The following is a 19,414-nucleotide window of genomic DNA, read 5'->3' as shown; positions in this document are numbered from 1 at the left end:
GAGAGACCTGGATGCAATTCTGGGCTTCTGGCTAAATTCTTGGGCCATCCCCAGCTGATGCAGTTATTTAGGGAGTGAACCAGGGGATAGGAGATCTCTCTCTCTCTCTCTCTCTCTCTCTGCCTCTTTCTCTGTCTTTTAAATAGATGAATAAACATTTCAAAAATAGTAGACAGGAGGCCAGTGATAAAACTACAGCAGTCATCCAGAAGAGACAGGATTTGACAGATTGGACTAAACAATGGAAGAGGGACTAGAAATAATTGGATTGCTTCAAACGAACATCAGAGGCTAGAACAAATGGCATTTAGTGGTTATGATTAGAATGTGTTAAGGTGATGTGAGAAGAGCCAAGCATGATACCCTGTTTTCTAATTTGCGTACAGAGTATAGGATAATAGAGGTAGCATGGATAAGAGAGGATTGTCTTCTGAGATGCAAGCTTACTCTCCTTTCCCTCCTGCATTCTGAGATCAAGTTTAAGCCCTAGGATTACCATTCCTTGAGTTACCTTCCGTTCCTCCGTCTTGAACACCACAGCTCATAACACTCAAGTTAAGCAAAGTGGAACTGATTAAGAAAGCCTGAGTGACACAATTTTAATATAGCAGTAACTCTACATGGGGCATTCTGATCAAGGGTTCTAATTCTTTGTTCTATCCTGCTAATTGAGGGGTGTAGGGGGTGGGAATTAGCCATTCCATGATACTTGAACATACTCTTGGCTTGTTCGTTACCCAAACCAGCCTTCTTCAAACATTATAAGTCTTTAATTGGTCTTGGTTCAGCCCCTTCTCATTCTAACATCAAACTTCTTCCCCTCTAAAACAGCCTTTCTATGTACAGTGGGAGACAGCCTAGCATATGGTAGAGACTGTTACTTTCTCCCCTCTGTACAGTTTTTTCCTTGATTTCTTTTAGTAACATAAATTGCTCAGATTTAGCAAGTAACCTGGCTCCCCAGAACAGAGACTATATTTCCCAACCTCTTTGGCAGTTACTTGTGGTCCTGTGACCAAGTGTGCATGTGGAAGTGAGGCCTGCAATCTCTTTCCTTAAATGGAAATAATGTAGCCTCCATTTGCTTTTTTCTTCCTCCCTTCCTAGGCACTATACCACACATATAGTGGTTATATGTTTGTTTTTGACTATGCAGACAAGGACACTATTAAAGGAGATCATGGGGCCGGCGCCGCGGCTCACTAGGCTAATCCTCCGCCTAGCGGCGCCGGCACACCGGGTTCTAGTCCCGGTTGGGGCGCCGGATTCTGTCCTGGTTGCCCCTCTTCCAGGCCAGCTCTCTGCTGTGGCCAGGGAGTGCAGTGGAGGATGGCCCAGGTGCTTGGGCCCTGCACCCCATGGGAGACCAGGAAAAGCACCTGGCTCCTGGCTCCTGGCTCCTGCCATTGGATCAGCGCGGTGCACCGGCCGCAGCACGCCGGCCGCGGCGGACATTGGAGGGTGAACCAATGGCAAAGGAAGACCTTTCTCTCTGTCTCTCTCTCACTGTCCACTCTGCCTGTCAAAAAAAAAAAAAAAAAGGAGATCATGGGACCACAAGGTAGAAAGAAACTCGAGCTCTGGAGGATCTTGCAGAGCAGATAAGCTGCATATTTTCCCTTTGGTTTGTTGCACAAGAGAAAGAGAAACTTCTGTCTTGTTGGGATCTCTATCTCAGGGTGTTGTTCTTCACCCATCATCCAGCAGATGGTTTTCTTTGCTCTTGGGCCCATAACCTGTCTTCAGCCTTCTCTCAAGTCACCTTAGACAATGCCCATGAAGACTAAACTCAGGTACAATCAACATTGCGATTATTCTGTCCACTTAATCCTTGCTCCTGACTCTGTTAGGAGTTTCTTCTCTGTGTTCCCCAAGAACCTGAGATTGTCTTGTTCGTAGTATGTAACACACAGGACTTCTATTGTCTGTAGACTTATCCACCCTCCTCATAGGAAAGAGTTTCTTGATAGTCAGACCCAACCTGAATTTTTCATTGCTGTTTTCCCACTGATTTAAGAACTCATTTTGGACATAACCTAGTCTGAAAAACTTTATCTGGTCTCTTGTGCAGATGGCATGTGTGCCTGAAGAATCAAAACAACTCCAACTTACCACCTAGATAACAAGGATCACACTGCAGTTTTTGAGAAAGTCGATTTGTAGATTTATTTTATCTTAAAGGGAGAGAGAGAGAGATCGCTCATGCACTGTTCACTCCCCAAATGACCACAACAGAAAGGGCTGGGCCAGGCCAAAACCTGGGGCCTGGAACTCAATCTGGGTCTTCTGCATGATGGCAGGGAACTAAGTACGTGAGCCAGTACTTGCTACCTCTCAGGATACACATTATGGAGGGTGGAATTGGAAGGAACTGGAGCCCAGACTTAAACCTGGGTATTCTGATATGGGATTCAGTGTCCCAAGTGGCATCTTAACCAATGTGTCCAATGCTCACTCCCACACAGCAGGTTAATTATCTCTTCGATCTTTTCTCCTTTACTAGAGTGAGCTTGTTTAAAGTCTCTGATTTCCAGTAGTTAATATTGTGCCTGCACTTACTGGTTTAATTTAAGGATGTACTTCCTGACAGTTCCCAATAGGAGACAGGAAAGTGTACAGTGCTGTCTTATGAGTGAACTGGGCTCCACAGTTTGTTTATCACACATTCAACTGGGGCTGTGAGTTTGTTAGAGATGGTGTGATTAAGTGCAAACAACCGTGACTCACTGGTAAGGGGCTTAGGTTCTCTGCCACTGACTCCCCAAGCACTATGAGCAATTCCCCTCCACTATCTGGGCCATCTGTAAAGTGAGGGTGTAGACAGGTGATTGCCAGTGCTTCTGCTAACTGTACACTTCCACATGTCTTGGAAGACAGCCACAGGGTGTTTGTCAGTGCCTAAAGTTCTGTGGAAAGATGAGCTCTCTCATATCTCTGCTAAAACACAAAACATCAGAGGAATATTCCATTAAATCTCAAGTACCTCAATGGATTTCTTTCTGCCAATCCCATTGTCTCTCCCAGTTGGAATGAGGGAGTAATTTGTGATCTGTGATCTATGATCCATGTCTCCTCGATTGATTACAAAGTGAAAGGCATGAAGGGAGCAGCTGCCATTATTGGAGAAAGGAAGCAATGCAGAAGCAGCATCCCTATGATTAAGCACTGGCGGGCTCCACCCCAGCTTTGCAGGGAGACTTGCTTGAGAAAAATAGAAGCACTCTTCAGGAAGCTAACCCCTCAAATACCCAACAGTGGCCCAAATAGTGGGTGCCTGGGCACTGCCAGGGCCACGCTTTGAGCAACTTCGCAGCAAAGTCCTCATCACTCATTCTTTTTACCTTTCAGGCACTGCCGCACCACCACCAGCATTCCCACAATGGGGAACCTTTCCAGACTTTGGACTGGTGTTGGCGGATTTTCTTGAGGTATTGATTGAGATGTTGCATTGGATGGCATCGAGCTTGCCAGGTTTCTGGTGGGAGGCAATTAGAGAAACCCTGGTAGGGCCAGTCCTGCCTGCAGATCTTTGTTTCTTGCTGGGAAGGTTGATAAACCCTGTAAGCAGACTGCTAAATTTGCCTTTTGGATAGTTTGCTGATTGAGGGACAGTGATTTCTTCCTTTCCTCATATGTTTCTGTTAGTGTACATGATCTTAAAGGCCCATCTTCTGCCTTGATGCTAGGAATGGAAGGGGCTCATTTCTATGAATTTGATGAGATTAGCATTGAGTGCACGTAGGTGCCATCTTTGGAATTCCAGTTACCAAACAGAAACAGAACTGGAACAGGCTTTGCTCCCACTTCTTCTGTACCCCATCTCACTTGCTTGCCCTACTCTTACTTACTTATGTCTCATGCTCAGAAAAAAAGAAGCAGAGGTCAGGGCAGTTGGGTAGAGGGTTTCAAGGACAGCTGAGCCATGTGGTTGCACTAGATTTCTGGCCACTTCAATCTTTTATGGGTAGTGGGGAGAGGGTCACAAAAAATTCATGTGAAAACACCTTGGGGAGTGCTACAGAGGCTGGGATCCCAGGCAACCAGTCCTAGTGTTGTTCCATCCTCATTCGTATAGCAGCTGGATTGTTTGGATTGGCCTTCCACTATTCTTATCTTGATCCTCATATTGTCCACCAAAATATGAGCTAAACAAGGGCAGAGAATCTTTGGGTATTGCTGTTGATAATGTAATACTACATTCCAAGGGTCTAGAAGAGTGTCTGACACATAGCAAGCACTCAAGTGATTTTGATGAATGACATTTCTATTTTGTTGGTGTACTTTCTGTGTAATTTATTCAATGTTACCTTTTTCAAACATGTTTATTTTTTTCTATCATATTTTTAAATTTCCAGGAACATTTTTGTACTTTGATTGTTCTTTCCTTCCTATAATTACGTTATTTCTTTAGTGATACAATATCTTAGCTTATTTCTTTAAGTACATTAATTATTTTTTAAAAGATTTATTTATTTTTATTTGAAAGTCAGAGTTACACAGAGAGAGGAGAGGCAGAGAGAGAGAGGGAGAGAGAGAGAGAGGTCTTCCATCCGCTGGTTCATTCCCCAATTGGCTGCAACTGCTGGAGCTGCGCCGATCCGAAGCCAGGAGCCAGGAGGTTCTTCCGGGTCTCCCACGTGGGTGCAGGGGCCCAAGGACTTGGGCCATCTTCTACTGCTTTCCCAGGTCATAGCAGAGAGCTGGATCAGAAGTGGAGCAGCCAAGACTCAAACTGGCAGCCTTATGGGATGCTGGTGCTTTGGGCCAGGGCGTTAACCCACTCTGCCACAGTGCCAGCCCCAATTAATTATTTTTTCACAGACATTTTCTTTGGTTCTCAACATTGTTTCCAAACTGTTTTCTTTCTCCTCTTTGCTTTGGTCACTCTCTTTCTTTTTTTTTAAGATTTGTTTCTTTACTTGCAAGTCAGAGTTACACACAGAGAGAAGGAGAGGCAGAGAGAGAGAGGGAGAGAGAGAAAGGTCCTCCATCCGCTGGTTCACTCCCCAGATCGCCGTAATGGCCAGAGATGCACCAAATCTGAAGCCGGAAGCCAGGAGCCAGGAGCTTCTTCTGGGTCTTCTACATGGCTTCAGGGGCCCGAGGACCTGCGTCATCTTGCACTGCTTTCTTAGGCAATAGCAGAGAGCTGGATGGGAAGTGGAGCAGCCAAGACACGAACTGGTGCCCATATGGAATGCCGGCGCTGAAGGTGGCAGCTTTACCCGCTATGCCACAGCGCCAGCCCCTTAGTCACTCTCTTTCAAGGTGGATTTTTCCTTAAAATGACTGGTGATCTTTAGCTATCAATTTCTAATTAATTTTGAAGAGCTAAAAGGCATATTTGAAGATACACCTTGTAAGTGGCACTTAGTAACTGGTGAGTGTAACTTAACGTCTGCAGTTTCTTTTTGTTTGTTTGTTTGTTTGTTTGACAGGCAGAGTGGACAGTGAGAGAGAGAGACAGAGAGAAAAGTCTTCCTTTTGGCGTTGGTTCACCCTCCAATGGCCGCCACGGCCGGCGCGCTGTGGCCGGCACACCGCGCTGATCTGAAGGCAGGAGCCAGGTACTTCTCCTGGTCTCCCATGGGGTGCAGAGCCCAAGCACCTGGGCCATCCTCCACTGCACTCCCTGGCCACAGCAGAGGGCTGGCCTGGAAGAGGGGCAACCGGGACAGAATCCGGCGCCCAACCAGGATTAGAACCCGGTGTGCCGGCGCCGCAGGCGGAGGATTAGCCTAGTGAGCCGCGGCGCCGGCCCGTCTGCAGTTTCTAAGCATTCACAGAGACCTCTAAGATGAATCAGCTTGCTTAATTATCAGTGTTCCCTTCCAACCTGGACATTTCCTTTCAGCATTGACTTGCATGTCCAGTGACTCTTGCCACCACACTGTTTCTTATGATTTCCACATCATCCCCCTCCAGCAACAACAATGGGTTGAGTTCCTTTCATATTTCTTACCTCTCTGATTTCTCCTTCTATCGTATCACTCTGAATCCAGCCAAAATTCTGTGATTAGATGGGACCTACCCAGAAAATCCAGCAAAATCTTGCCTATCTTGATATCTGTAAAACTTAGCTATATATGCAAAGTCCCTTCTGCTACATAATGGAGCATATTTACAGGCTCCAGGGATACAGATCTGGATGTCTTTGAGAAGAATTCTGCCTAAACAAATTCTTGAAGGAAAAATGGGAGAAAGTGTATTCTGGGAAAAGGCCTGCAAAGGTGGAAAACCATTGATTTTAGCGAACCACAGACAGCTCAATATGGATAGAGTGTGTAAGAAAATTAATACGTAAGTACAGTTATTATGGAAAACAGTATGAACAGTATGAAAATTCCTCAAAAAACTACCATAGGATGCAGCAATCCCATTATTAGGTATATATATTAGGTATATAACCAAAGAAAATGACAAGAGTCTGTCAAAGAGACTCCAGTACTTCCATGTTCATTGCAGCATGGTTCACAATAGTCAAGAAATGTGAACAACCTAAGTGTCCATCCACTAATGAATGCACAAAGAATATGTGGTAAAAATACACAAAGGAATACTACTTAGTCATAAAGAGGATGAAATTTTGTCATTGCCAAAAACATGGATGGAACTTGAGGTTGGAGAGTGAAATGAGCCAATCACAAAAAGACAAGTATTACAGGATCATGCCCAGGAATGGAGTCTTAAAAAAGGTAATCTTCTAGAAGTTCAAAGTATAATGGTGGCTACCAGAGACTGGGGAGAGAGGGGTAAAGGAAAGATGGAAAAAGGTTGATTAACGAATACCAAGTTCTAGGTAGGAGTAAGAAGTTCTGGGGTCCCATTGCACTGTAGGGCAACTACAGATAATGCTACTGTATATTTCTCTATACAAAGAAAAAAAAAACTAGAAGACAGTGTTTTGAAGGTTTTTACTATAAATAAACATTAAATGTTTGAAAGGATAGTTATATTTACCTTGATTGGATAATACACAGGCATATATCAAAACATCACATGGTACTCCATAATATGTATAACTTACATTTTTAAATGAGGAAAGAATGTTTGGACTGGGAGTCCAGGGTAATGTAATAATAGGCCCTCACTATTCCTGCTCTTTTGTTCCTGTTAGTTTGCATTTGTCCCTTTCTTCTTTTGGATACACTATATCAGAATGTCTCTACTCTCTCATGTGAAACTTGAAGCTATCCGTTGTCCCCATTTTAATTAATTCTTGTTGATCCTAGCCTACATCATAGTCTGATTTCATGTCCATCTTCAGGCTCTTTCCCTTAATAGTGATCCAACTATTCATTGCACTGGCAAGTAAGAATCTTTGCAACTGGTGCATTTACCATCTGGATGGCCATATGTCATATAAATCCTGGTCTAATTTTCCCACAACAAGCAGCAAAGTTTGCTTTTATCTTGTCACTACACTGTTCAGTGGATCCTGGCAGCTTTTCTTTGCCTCTGGAACTCCAACCAAATTCTTAGGCCTGCACAGCCAAGTCCGAGTCTACCAGGACACACCAATTTTCTCACATACTCTATCCAAGACAGCCTGGCCTCTTCATCTTCTGCCCACCATATTGATTCTACCTCTTATCCCTTATGCCTCTTCTCAATCAGAATGTCTCATTCTCTCTCTCTCTCCTCTGCATACAAAGTATACCTAACCTTTGAGTCACATACACTCTTCCTGAATTCTTTCCTCAAGATTCAATCTTCCCTTGTTCCCCTTCCTAAATGTCCATAGCTTTTGATGTTTTTTTTTTTTTTACCACACTGCTTTACACAATGCATTATATACATTTCTCTCTTCTTCACAAACTTTCTTTGACTTTAATGATGCCATGTATGGAAGTCTCATTTTTCCAATTGCGCTATAAGCTAATTGAGGACAGATCTTGTCCTATTAGATTATGAAAAGGATTTTTTTCAGCTTTTATCCAAGTGTAAAACATATATTCAAAGCAGAGAAATGTGAAAATGCATATGTATTTCTGTTCTACCTACAAATCAAATTGTCATGTAAATCAAAACTCAATGGGAGTTTTCCCACAATATCACTTTTTGGGCAGAAGTAAGGAATATCTATCTCTGACATGAGGAATTTTTAACCAGTTTATTTTTATATTTATCCATTTCTGTGCCAATGATCGTGTGTACTTGGGCTAGATTTCTCTAGCTTTCCCCACAGGTCATGATTTTGTTACTTGGCCAAATATGTGGATGATTTATTGGCGATGGTGTTTAATCTAATTCCTGCATAGTCTTCACCAGGCAATGATGGGAGGCAGAAGAGAACTCCCCTTTGACGAAGCGGCCAAACTTTGCCCTAAGACATTTTGCAAATAAGTTTTTAGATTTATTGCAAAACTCATTCCAATAAACAAAAGTGGATAGTAAATTCCGTTCCAAATCATGATGTCCATAAGATTCTAAGTAGAGGGCTCTGGGGACTCAAAAACCCAAATCTTTCTTTGATTCTAACCAGAAAACTATTACTGGAAGTGCTGACAGTTGATAAGTTTGAGACGTATGGTCCTATTCTCTTTCTCCAAAATGAGAATGGTGGTTTTAGCAGTAAATTGATAGTGTAAGTAAATCTACCACCTGAAAGAATTTAATTAAGTTTCCTTGATCTTCAGTGTAAACACCAGACAGAATCTATCCTTCTGGTAAGCAAAGGTAATGGAATTCCCCTATGGCAAATGGCTATTGCAGTAGACTAACTCCTGTTGAAAAGGCAGGAATGATGTTCATGCAAGATAGCCTGGAGTCAACAGCAGATAAAGACTCTCCAATTTTGAGAAGGAAATGTATCACAAAAGAGCATTTATGTGGCAGCTCCTTAGGACCACTGCACATTCATTTCTGAGAGCTCTAATACAATAGCTGATAAGTTCTACAGCACCAGGGAAAGCCCTCATTTGCACCAGACGGGTAGACAATATTGCAAGTGAAGCCATTGAGTAGGAGAAAAGGAATACAATCAAGGAGAGTGCAGTCTTTGGTTGAAAAATAGTCCAGAACAATACTAGTGTTTAGTGAGCTGACAACTGGTTCAGAGTACTAGAAATCTGAATGATTAAATAAAGTTTTTCTGACAGTGTTTTTTTTTTTCCAATAAGAGAAGAAGGTCACCAGAAAGTCTTGAACCAATACGCAGTAGATAGTAATGAGCCACTTTAAATACAGTTGTACCATTCAGTCCCATGTTTACATGAAAAACACTTGTAACAAAGTTTGGAAACAAAATCAGATGTCCTAGGTTCCTTGCCCCTTGTCTGGTTGAAGGAGTTCTCCCACTCCCTCGAGACTCAATGGTGAGTGGGCCTTTGGCACAACAGTTAAGCCACCCCTTGGGATGTTCGCATCCCATATTGCAGTGCCTGGGTTCAAGTACAAGCTGTGTTCCTGATTCCAGCTACCTACACATGTACACCTTGGGCAGCAGCAGGTGACGGCCTGAGTATCCGGGGCCTTGCCACCATCTGAGAGACCTGGGTAGAGTTTCTGGCTCTTGGCTTTGGCCTGGCCCAGCCCCAGCCCCAGCCCCAGCAGTTACAGGCATTTGGGGGTGGGGGTGGGGTGAAACAGTAGATGGAAGATGTCTCTTTTCTGTTTGTATATGTGTGTATATCTCTTTGCCTTTCAAATAAGTGAAGACGAATAAATAAGTACATCTTTAAAAAAAAAAAAAAAAAGACTGTTTCATGGCCAGCACTGTGGCGCAGCAGGTTAATGTCCTGGCCTGAAGAGCTGGCATCCCATATGGGCGCGGGTTCAAGTCCTGGTTGTTCTACTACCAATCCAGCTCTCTTCTATGGCCTGGGAAAGCAGTAGAAGGTGGCCCAAGTGATTGAGCCCCTGCACCCACTTGGGTGACCCAGAAGAAGCCCCTGGCTCCTGGCTTTGGATCGGCACAGCTCCAGCCATTGCAGCCAGTTGGGGAGTGAACCATTGGATGGAAGGCCTCTCTCTCTCTCTCTCTTCCTCTCTCTCTCTCTCTCTCTCTCTCTCTTTCTCTGCCTCTTCTCTCTCTAACTCTGACTTTCAAAAAATTAAATAAATAAATCTTTAAAAGAAAGACCGTTTCCCAGATCTCCCATTTCTACCACCAGCTGGAACGAACCACTGCTTGCTTTGTGCTACTCTCCACTAGGACATGGCTAAACACACACCATTAGATTCCGATCATCCCTCAGTTCCGTGAAGGGTGTTAACATGGACATTTTTATTCCCAGGTGAAAAACAAGAGAATAGGTTGGGAATGATTAAGTAAACTACCTAGCGTTTGAAAGTTACTAATTTCTTGGCTTTAAAAAGTTTTAGAAGCCTAGAGACATTTTAAAATAATTTTTAGCAGGACCCAAGATGAATATGAACTGTAGTTCAAAAAGACATGACTTTGACTGGAGCTAACACAAGGCAGCTGGGTGAGAGGTAGAGGAGCCAAGATTTTAAACAAGCACTCCCAGTGGAGATGTGAGCGCCCCAAGCAGAAGAAAGCAAACCAATGACACACCAAAAGAGGAGAAGCCCTTTCCCAGATAATAGAAAATTTGAAAGCATGATCATTCATTTATTTATCCAATAAATGAAAATTTATTTTTATTATATCGGCCTCTGGCATGCAAGTATGAAACCAGTGGTATAATCTAGTTAGTTGAAATGATATTTCAAGGGCTGGGCCTGTGGCACAGTAGGTTAATCCTCCGCCTGAGGTGCCAGCATCCCATGTGGGCACCGGTTCTAGTCCCAGCTGCTCCTCTTCTGCTTCAGCTCTCTGCTATGGCCTGGGAAAGCAGTAGAAGATGGCCCAGATCCTTGGGCCCTTGCGTCTGTGTAGGATCGGCTTAGCTCTGGCCATTGCAGCCATTTGGGGAGTGAACCAGTGGATGGAAGAAGATCTTTCTCTCTGTTTCTCCCTCTCACTGTCTATAACTCTATCTCTCAAATAAATAAATAAGATGGTATTACAGGGGCTGGTGCTGTGGCATAGCAGGTAAAGCCACAACTTGCAGTGTCGGCATCCCATGTGGGTGCTGGTTCGAGTTCTGCCTGCTCTTCTTCCGATCCAACTCTCTGCTATGAGTTGGAAAAGCAGTGGAAGATGGCCCAAGTCCTTGGGCCCCTGCACCCGCATGGGAGACCTGGAAGAAGCTCCAGGTTACAGATTCACCCAGCTCCTGCTGTTGTGGCCATTTGGGGGTGAACCAGCAGTTAGAAGATTTCTCTCTCTCTCTCTCTCTCTCTCTCTCTCTGTAACTCTGGCTTTCAAATAAATAAATCTTTTTAAAAATTGTATTACAACACAACAAAAGGGAAAGTCGATTGTGCTCATGCTGCAATGCTAACCAATGAGCATGAACTTTTCACACATAAATACACTATGCAGGAGTGTATTTACACAGCAGGGCTGTTTTAAAATTTAATTGCACTTCTCATTAGAGAGAGAAAGAGAGCACTTTCATTGCCTGGTTTACTTCTCAAATGCCTACAACAGCCAGGGCTGCACACCAGGCCAAAGCCATGAGCCTGGAACTCAGTCTAGGTCTCCCACATAGGGGGTAGGGACCCAAGTACTTGGGTCATCATCTGCTGTTTCCTAGGATGCACATTAGCAGGAATATGGATCTGAAGTGGAGGAGCCAGGACTCAAACCAGGCATCTTAAACATTGCACCAAACATCTCATTTCATTTATGATTTTTGCCATACTTAAAGGAAAGAAGGTTCTAATTCTTACATATATGTCACATAACTTTTCAGATGCCTATTTCGTGGAGTTGCTGTGTGAGGTTTTTGTTTTAAGATTTATTTATGGCCGGTGCCGCGGCTCACTAGGCTAATCCTCCACCTTGCAGCACTGGCACACCGGGTTCTAGTCCCAGTCGGGGCGCCGGATTCTGTCCCGGTTGCCCCTCTTCCAGGCCAGCTCTCTGCTGTGGCCCGGGAGTGCAGTGGAGGATGGTCCAAGTGCTTGGGCCCTGCACCCTATGGGAGACCAGGAGAAGCACCTGGCTCCTGGCTTCGGATCAGCGCAATGTGCGGGCCACGGCGGCCATTGGAGGGTGAACCAACAGCAAAGGAAGACTTTTCTCTCTGTCTCTCTCTCTCACTGTCCACTCTGCCTGTCAAAAAAAATCATTAAAAAAAAAAAAAGATTTACTTATGGAGGCCGGTGCTGTGGCACAGTGGGTTAAAGCCATGGCCTGCAGCCCTGGCATCTCATATGGACTTTGTTTCCAGTCCCAGCTGCTCTGCTTTTGATCCAGCTCCCTGCTAGTGGCCCGAGAAAGCAGCAGAATATGATCCAAATGCTTGGGCCCCTGCACCTACTTGAGAGACCTGGAAGAAGCTCCTGGCTCCTGACTTTGACCTAGCCCAGCCTGGTTGTTGTGTCCATTTGGGGAGTGAATCAGCAGGTGGAAGATCTCTCTCTCTCTCTCTCTCTCTATATATATATATATATGTATATATATATATATAAAAGTTTATTTATCTGAAAGAGTGACAGAGACAGGGACACACACACATACACACACACACACACTGGTGGGTGGAGGGAGCAGAGATCTTCCATCCAATTGCTCACTCCCCACATAGTGGCAACAGTCAGGGCTGAGCCAGGAGCCTGGAACTCCATCTTGGTCTCCCACATGGGTGGCAAGGGCCCAAGCACACCTGGGCCATCTTCTACCACTTTCTCAGGCACGTTAGCAAGGAACTGGATTAGAAGTGGGGCCGCTGGGACTCAAATTGGCTTAACCTGCTGTGCCATAATGCCAATGCCTGCTCTGAGAGTTGATCTAATTCAGCATATAGCACATAATGAATGAGTAGAGGGGAAACTAAGTGTTATTTTAAATTTTGTGTTCCTTGAGAAATAAAAAGTGTTATTTGTCTGAAAGATACAGCAATGAGGATCACTCAAGTGTAATATTTAACTGTTAGTATCATAGCTAGTATTTCAAACTAAACAAATTCTGAAAACAGTGAGTAGACCAGATAAGTCCCACTGCCTTTTAAAATATTCTCCCTCTGGGGGCTGCAATGTGGCATAACGGGTAAAGCTGCCACCTGCAGTGCAAGTATCCCATATGGGCACCAGTTGAAGTCCCAGCTGCTCCACTGCCTATCCAGCTCCCTGCTAATGTGCCTGGTAAAGCAGCAGCAGGTGGCTACTTGGGAAGCAAACCAGCATAAGGGAGATCTCTCTCTCTCTCTCTCTCTCTCTTTCTCTCACTCTTCTCTCTCTCCCTCTCCCTCTCTCTCTGCCTTTCAAATAAACAAATAAGCCCTAAAAAAAAGGAATTGCCTTCAGAACTAATTCTAAGGCCCTCAAGAAAACCAATCTCATTTTTAATTATCATATTTCATTTTTACTTCAAAAATATATAGACCAGCTTTATCATTGATTTCATTCATTTGACTTAACTCTATTGCCTATTCTCCAATGACCAAAATCTATTCCCACAGAGTAATACTGAACGTGTGTCACAAACTATGTTGACAGTTACCAAGTGTCTTTGAATAATATTCCTTTTACTTCAAAGCAAGTATAAACCTGTCTCAGTTCTGGTCTATTTGTTTTTGAATCAATGCACAATGGTTTGAATGCTTCTGTCTCTAAAACTCATCCTGAAATTTAATCCCCACGCAACAGTGTTGGGATTTAGGGTATAATGGAAGATGTTTAAGACATGAGGGCTCTGCCTGCATGAATGGATTAACGTTTCTAGAAAACAAATTGGTGGGAGTAGGTTTGCTCTTTTTTCACTCTTTCGCCACGTAAGGATATGTTCCTCCCTGCTTTCCCTTCTGCCTTCTGCCAAGTGAGGACCCAACAAGAAGGCCTTAACCAGAAACCAGATAAAAGCACATTGGTCTTGTCTTTCTCTGCTTCCCAAACTGCGAGAAATGTTTTTCTGTTCATTATAGATTACTCAGCCTGTGATACTGTGTTACAGCAGCACAAAATGGTCTAAGACACAGTGTTATCACTTGTCATTCACAGTGTATAGATGGGTATCTGGAGCATCATACATGGAACTAGAGCTAAGACAAACATCATAGCATTGTCTCATTGTTGGAAGTATGGCACCGTCCACTTGGGCTCTCTGTCTCTGCCTCAGTACTTGGGGTCTTCTTGAGACCTGGAAGCAAATGTTTGCTCAGTATTAATGGAACCATTCAACTCCTTGATTTTTAAGAAGCTTAATGGTGCCTTATACAACTTTGGCTGCTGCAAAGCAACTAGCATAGTGCCTCTTACACTAAGGAGAATCACAGAATTCATAGGCTGCTAGAGCCAGAAAGAAACTTAGGAGCTAGAAACTCAGAGAGAGGAAGTGATGAGTCTAGGTTCTACAAGAAGCTGGTGTACTAGGTTAAGAGTAGCCTTTCACAATCGGATCTTTACATCTCTCAGCACACTGCTGTTGCCAGTACATCACATCTGAATGAATGAACCCAGATCCCATGATTGCTTATTATTTGCAAGAGTCGGCAGTCTTGTTTCTGTCACTGCATGAGTTGGCAGTCTTGTTTATATAACTCCTCTGGCCTCTGGTTTACCGCTGCAAATACATTACACTTTGGTATAATGGACCCAGTCCAAGGCCCTGCCACTCCTTTCCTGGCATGATACTACATATGCACTTTTCTTAGTGTGTAGGCAAAACTTGGCAGGATCTCCTATTGTAATCCCCGGTAGTCAGTCCCAAATACTTAACACAAAACCCCTATTATTCATAATGAATCACACCTAATTTCATGTCATTCAGATAATAATGTTAGCAGAAATCAATGCCATTTTGGATCAATATAAGCAGAGCTAGAACCAAAGAAATAATGCGATTAATTTACCTCCAACCCATATTGAGTAGGAAGTAAATATTGTCCAATTGGCAGTAACAATTCAAATATGAGGTTGTGTTCAACCACAATACTGGCCTAAAAGATGACCAGAAGAACCAAACTCTAATATTTAACAAAATGCTACCACCAAAGTGACTTGTAGTCACTTTTCAATCCATAAAGATGTCATAAGTTTAGTTGACATTCTGAAATGACATAAATAACTACTGCAACAGATTTTCCAAACACCTTGTATCTTAATTCATGGAAATAAGTTGTACTTCAACAAAAAACACAGTCTTTGAGAATGTGAATTCCAATACTATCCCAGGTAGTAATTGACTCTGAATCTGGATTTGCTCCCATTAGGTCAAAATTTTAAGTGTCTCCTATTTTCCTTAATTTTCTGTCTAGTCTATCCTCACATTTTTATCTTACCTGCTCATATGCCACTGAACCAGCAGAGGATTCAGAACAAAAGTCCTCATAAAACTCAGCCCAATTTGCAACCCTCAAGGTGTAATGCCAGAATATCAGAAACAATCGCTTCTCGGCCTTTTGGCTAAGATCAAGTGTAGTGCAGAATATCAGAAACAAATTATTTGATTAGAACTCTTCATATAAGGTGAACACATTGTACTGCCTTCACATGACACAAATGGGAACCAGGGAATCCATGATTTGAGGAAAGACATGGAGGCATAAATCTCCGAAGTTATTAACATTTAAAAATGAACTTGTAGGGGCCGGCGCTGTAGCATAGTGGGTAAAGCTGCCACCTGCAGTGCCGGCATCCCATATGGACGCAGGTTCGTATCCCAGTTGCTCTACTTCTGATCCAGCTCTCTGCTATGGTCTGGAAAAGCAGTAGAAGATGGCTCAATTCCTTGGGCCCCTGCACCCACGTGGGAGACCCGGAAGAAGTTCCTGGCTCCCGACTTCCACTCCAACCATTGTGGCCAATTGGGGAGTGAACCAGAGGATGCAAGACATTTCTCTCTCTCTCTCTCTCTGCCTCTCCTTCTCTCTCTGTGTAACTCTGACTTTCAAAAAAATAAATAAATCTTTAAAAAATGAACTTGTAGATATTCACACACCACTATTAATAACATGAAGGGTTCTTGACAAATACATCAGTGAAAAAAGCAGAATACAAAACAGTACATACAATGTAAATATATATGTATATATATGAGGCTATGCATACGTATCTCGTGCTTTGTTATATATTATATATTACATGCTTATACTTTAATGTAATACCTTTGATATGGTATTGATGGGAATGGCCTTTATTTCTGTGGTCTTCCTCCTCAATCACCATAATTCCAATCTAATCATGAGAAAACCATCAGGCACCTCCAACTGAGGGACATTCTTGAAATACCTGACCAGTACTCCTCAAAACTGCCAGCATCATCAAAAATAAGGAAAATCTGAGAAGCTGTCACAACTAAGAGGAGCCTAAGGAGACACGACAATTCAGTGTAATAATGTGGGATCCCGGGTGGGATCTTGGAACAGAGAAAGGGACATTAGGTATAAAGGCAGGAAATTTGAGTAAAGTATGGACTCAATATTGACTCATTAATTACAACAAATGTACCATATTCATGGTAATAATAGCAGAAACTGGATCTATTTTTTATATTTTATTTTATTTAATGAACATAAAATTTCCAAAGTACAGCTTACGGATTACAATAGCTTCCCCCAACCCCATAACTTCCCTCCCACCCACAACACTCCCCTCTCCCACTCCCTCTTCCCTTCCATTCACATCAAGATTCATTTTCAATTATCTTTATATACAGAAGATCAATTTAGCATATATTAAGTAAAGATTTCAACAGTTTGCACCAGCACAGAAACACAAAGTGTAAAATACTATTTGAGTACTAGTTATAGCATTAATTAAACACCTAAGAGTAATTGTGTATTAATTACAGAGTTCAACCAATAGTTTTAAGTAGAACATAAAAAATACTAAAAGGGTAAAGTATTAAGTTCTTTTTTTTCTTTTCCTTTTTTTTTGTTTGTTATATAGTTTTTTTTATTTAATAAATGTGAATTTACAAAGTACAACTTTTGTATTGTTGTGGCTTCCCCCCCCCACAACCTCCCTCCCTCCTGTGGCCCTCCCCTCCTCCCCTCTCCCACTCCCTCTCCCATCTCACCCTTCATCGAGAGAAACTGGATCTAATTATAAGGAAACTCTCCATTTTTTATCTAAATCTGAATCTATTCCACTAAAAATATACAACTATAGTTACCTATGAGTGGTACAATTCTGGATTATCTTTATGTTTTTCCTTCTACCATTCCTTAGTTTTCTACCTTTAGCCTTATTGCTTTGTAATGAGAAAAAAATTAAATTTATTTGTAAAAGTATATTTAGTTCATCACAATAACATCTATATAAACTTAAAACACTGCACATATGCACCAGATCTGTTTACCATGCATAGATGATGTTTGACATTTGCATGAATTTGCAATCTCCTAGGTATCTACAATTCTTAGTTTGAAAATCTTCTCTTCTTAAAGATTTATTTGTTTGGTTGGTTAAAAGGCGGAGTGATACAGACAGAAAGAGAAAGAGGGAGAGGTTGTCCATATTCTGGTTCACTCCCCAGGTGCCTTCAACAGACAGGGCTGGGCCAGGCTGGCCAGGAGCCAGGAACTCCATCTGGGTCTCCCATGTAGATGGCAAGGGCTCAAGCACCTGGGCCATCATTAACTGCCTGCCATGGTGTGTATTATCAGGGAGCTGGATTAGAAGTGGAAGTAGTGGGACTCGAACTGACATTCCAATATAGGATGCTGGCATCCCAAGTGGCAGCTTAACATGCTGTGCTACAATGCTTACCTCAATTTTGATTTTGTAAATTAAATTATGCATCTTTAAGATTAGTTCAATATCATTACATAAGCAGTTCCTTGCTCTTTATGGTTACATAACATTCCACTACATGACCATGATTTGCCAGCCTCACACTGAAGAACAATTAGATTATTTTCAATATTTTGTTGTATGGACAATGCTGCAACAAATACTCTTTACTGGTATCATTTCAAATGCATGTCCACATATGTGAGGATAAGTTTCTGACTGTGCAACTGCTGGTCACAGAGGATGTAAATTTAAAATGGTGATAAAAATTGTCAAAATACCCTTGATCAGGGCAGGCGCTGTGGCACAGTGGATTAATGCCCTGGCCTGAAGCGCCAGCATCCCATATGGGCGCCAGTTCTAGTCCCTGCTGCTCCTCTTCTGATCCAGCTCTCTGCTATAGCCTGGGAAAGCAGTAGAAGATGGCCCAAGTCCTTGGACCCCTGCACCCGGGTGGGAGACCTGGAGGAAGCTCCTGGCTTTGGATCAGCGCAGCTCCGGCCATTGTGACCATCTGGGAGGTGAATCATCCAATGGAGAACCTCTCTCTCTCTGCCTCTCCTCTCTCTGTGTAACTCTGACTTTCAAATAAATAAATAAATCTTTAAAAAAAATACCCTTGATGGAAGATAACCATTTGATGTCCATTATCAGTGTCTGAGAGTTAGTTTCCCCACACTCTTGCCAAACAGCACTTCAGAGTTTGGACATGTTAAGTCTGAGCTGTCCAAACACACACCAGTGGAACAACAGAGGAAGCATGAATCTAGAGCTGAGGGAGCAGGCTGCCCTGGAGAGGTGTATCTGGGAGTCTGGATTTAATGCCATGAGACCAGGTGCAAATTTACTGAGGCAAATCAGCACTTAAGGCATCCTGGTCTGGCTGAAAAGCCCATGAGAGCATTTTAGGCTTGGAAAGCCAAAACACTGTGGCAAAAAATGTCCTACGTGAAGATCTTGGTGAGTGAGACCCCAGTGGAAAGACATGACCATCAAAGAAGGAGGTACCTTTCTCCAAAGGGAGGAGAGAACTTCCACTTTGCTTATGGCCCTGTCTAAATAAGGTCGGAGTTTGTGGACTCAAAGGTTTCCATAGCCTTGGCAGCTCATGACAAGAGCCTTGGGTGATCACTGACATCATACATAAGAGTGTTAATTGTTAAATCAACAACAGGAGGCACTGTGCACTTACTCCACTAACTCCTCATGCAGGACCTCTGGCCTCAATGAGTTGTATTATGAGAGTTAACTGTAAAACTAATTCTGTGTGTGTGTGTATGTGTAAAAACTGTTGAACTCTTTTCTTAGTATAGAGTTGGCCTTCTGGGTACAAAGCTAATTGAAAATGGATCTTAGTGGAGAATGGGACTGGGAACGGGAGGGGTATGAGGAGGACGGGTGGGAGTGTCGGTGGAAGAGCAGGTATGGTGGGAAGAATCACTATATTCCTAAAGTTGTAAATATAAAATTTGTATTCCTGAAATAAAAGGTTTATTTGGGAAAAAAAAACAAATTTAGTGAAGAAATCATGAGTTATACCAGAACATAAAGGGTGTGAGGTGAGAAATGAGCTTGAAGGGTTGGAGGAACAGCATTAAGGACTTTGTATTCAGGCACAGGAGCTTGGACTTTCACCCTAGAGAAAGTTACTGAAATCTGCAGAAAG

General features: G+C 42.8%; 1 pseudogene; it reads left to right on the top strand.

The window, feature by feature from the left end:
* Positions 1 to 15,397: 15,397 nt before the first annotated feature.
* Positions 15,398 to 15,473, top strand: LOC149119721 (U2 spliceosomal RNA; annotated as a pseudogene).
* The last annotated feature ends 3,941 nt before the right edge of the window (positions 15,474 to 19,414 follow it).

This window comes from Oryctolagus cuniculus, chromosome X, assembly GCF_051225735.1.
Source record: "Oryctolagus cuniculus isolate XC-2025 breed Fujian yellow rabbit chromosome X, ASM5122573v1, whole genome shotgun sequence".
NCBI classification, from domain to species: Eukaryota; Metazoa; Chordata; class Mammalia; order Lagomorpha; family Leporidae; genus Oryctolagus; species Oryctolagus cuniculus.
The sequence above is the reverse complement of the archived record's forward strand: the minus strand, read 5'-3'. Positions and strand labels throughout refer to the sequence as shown.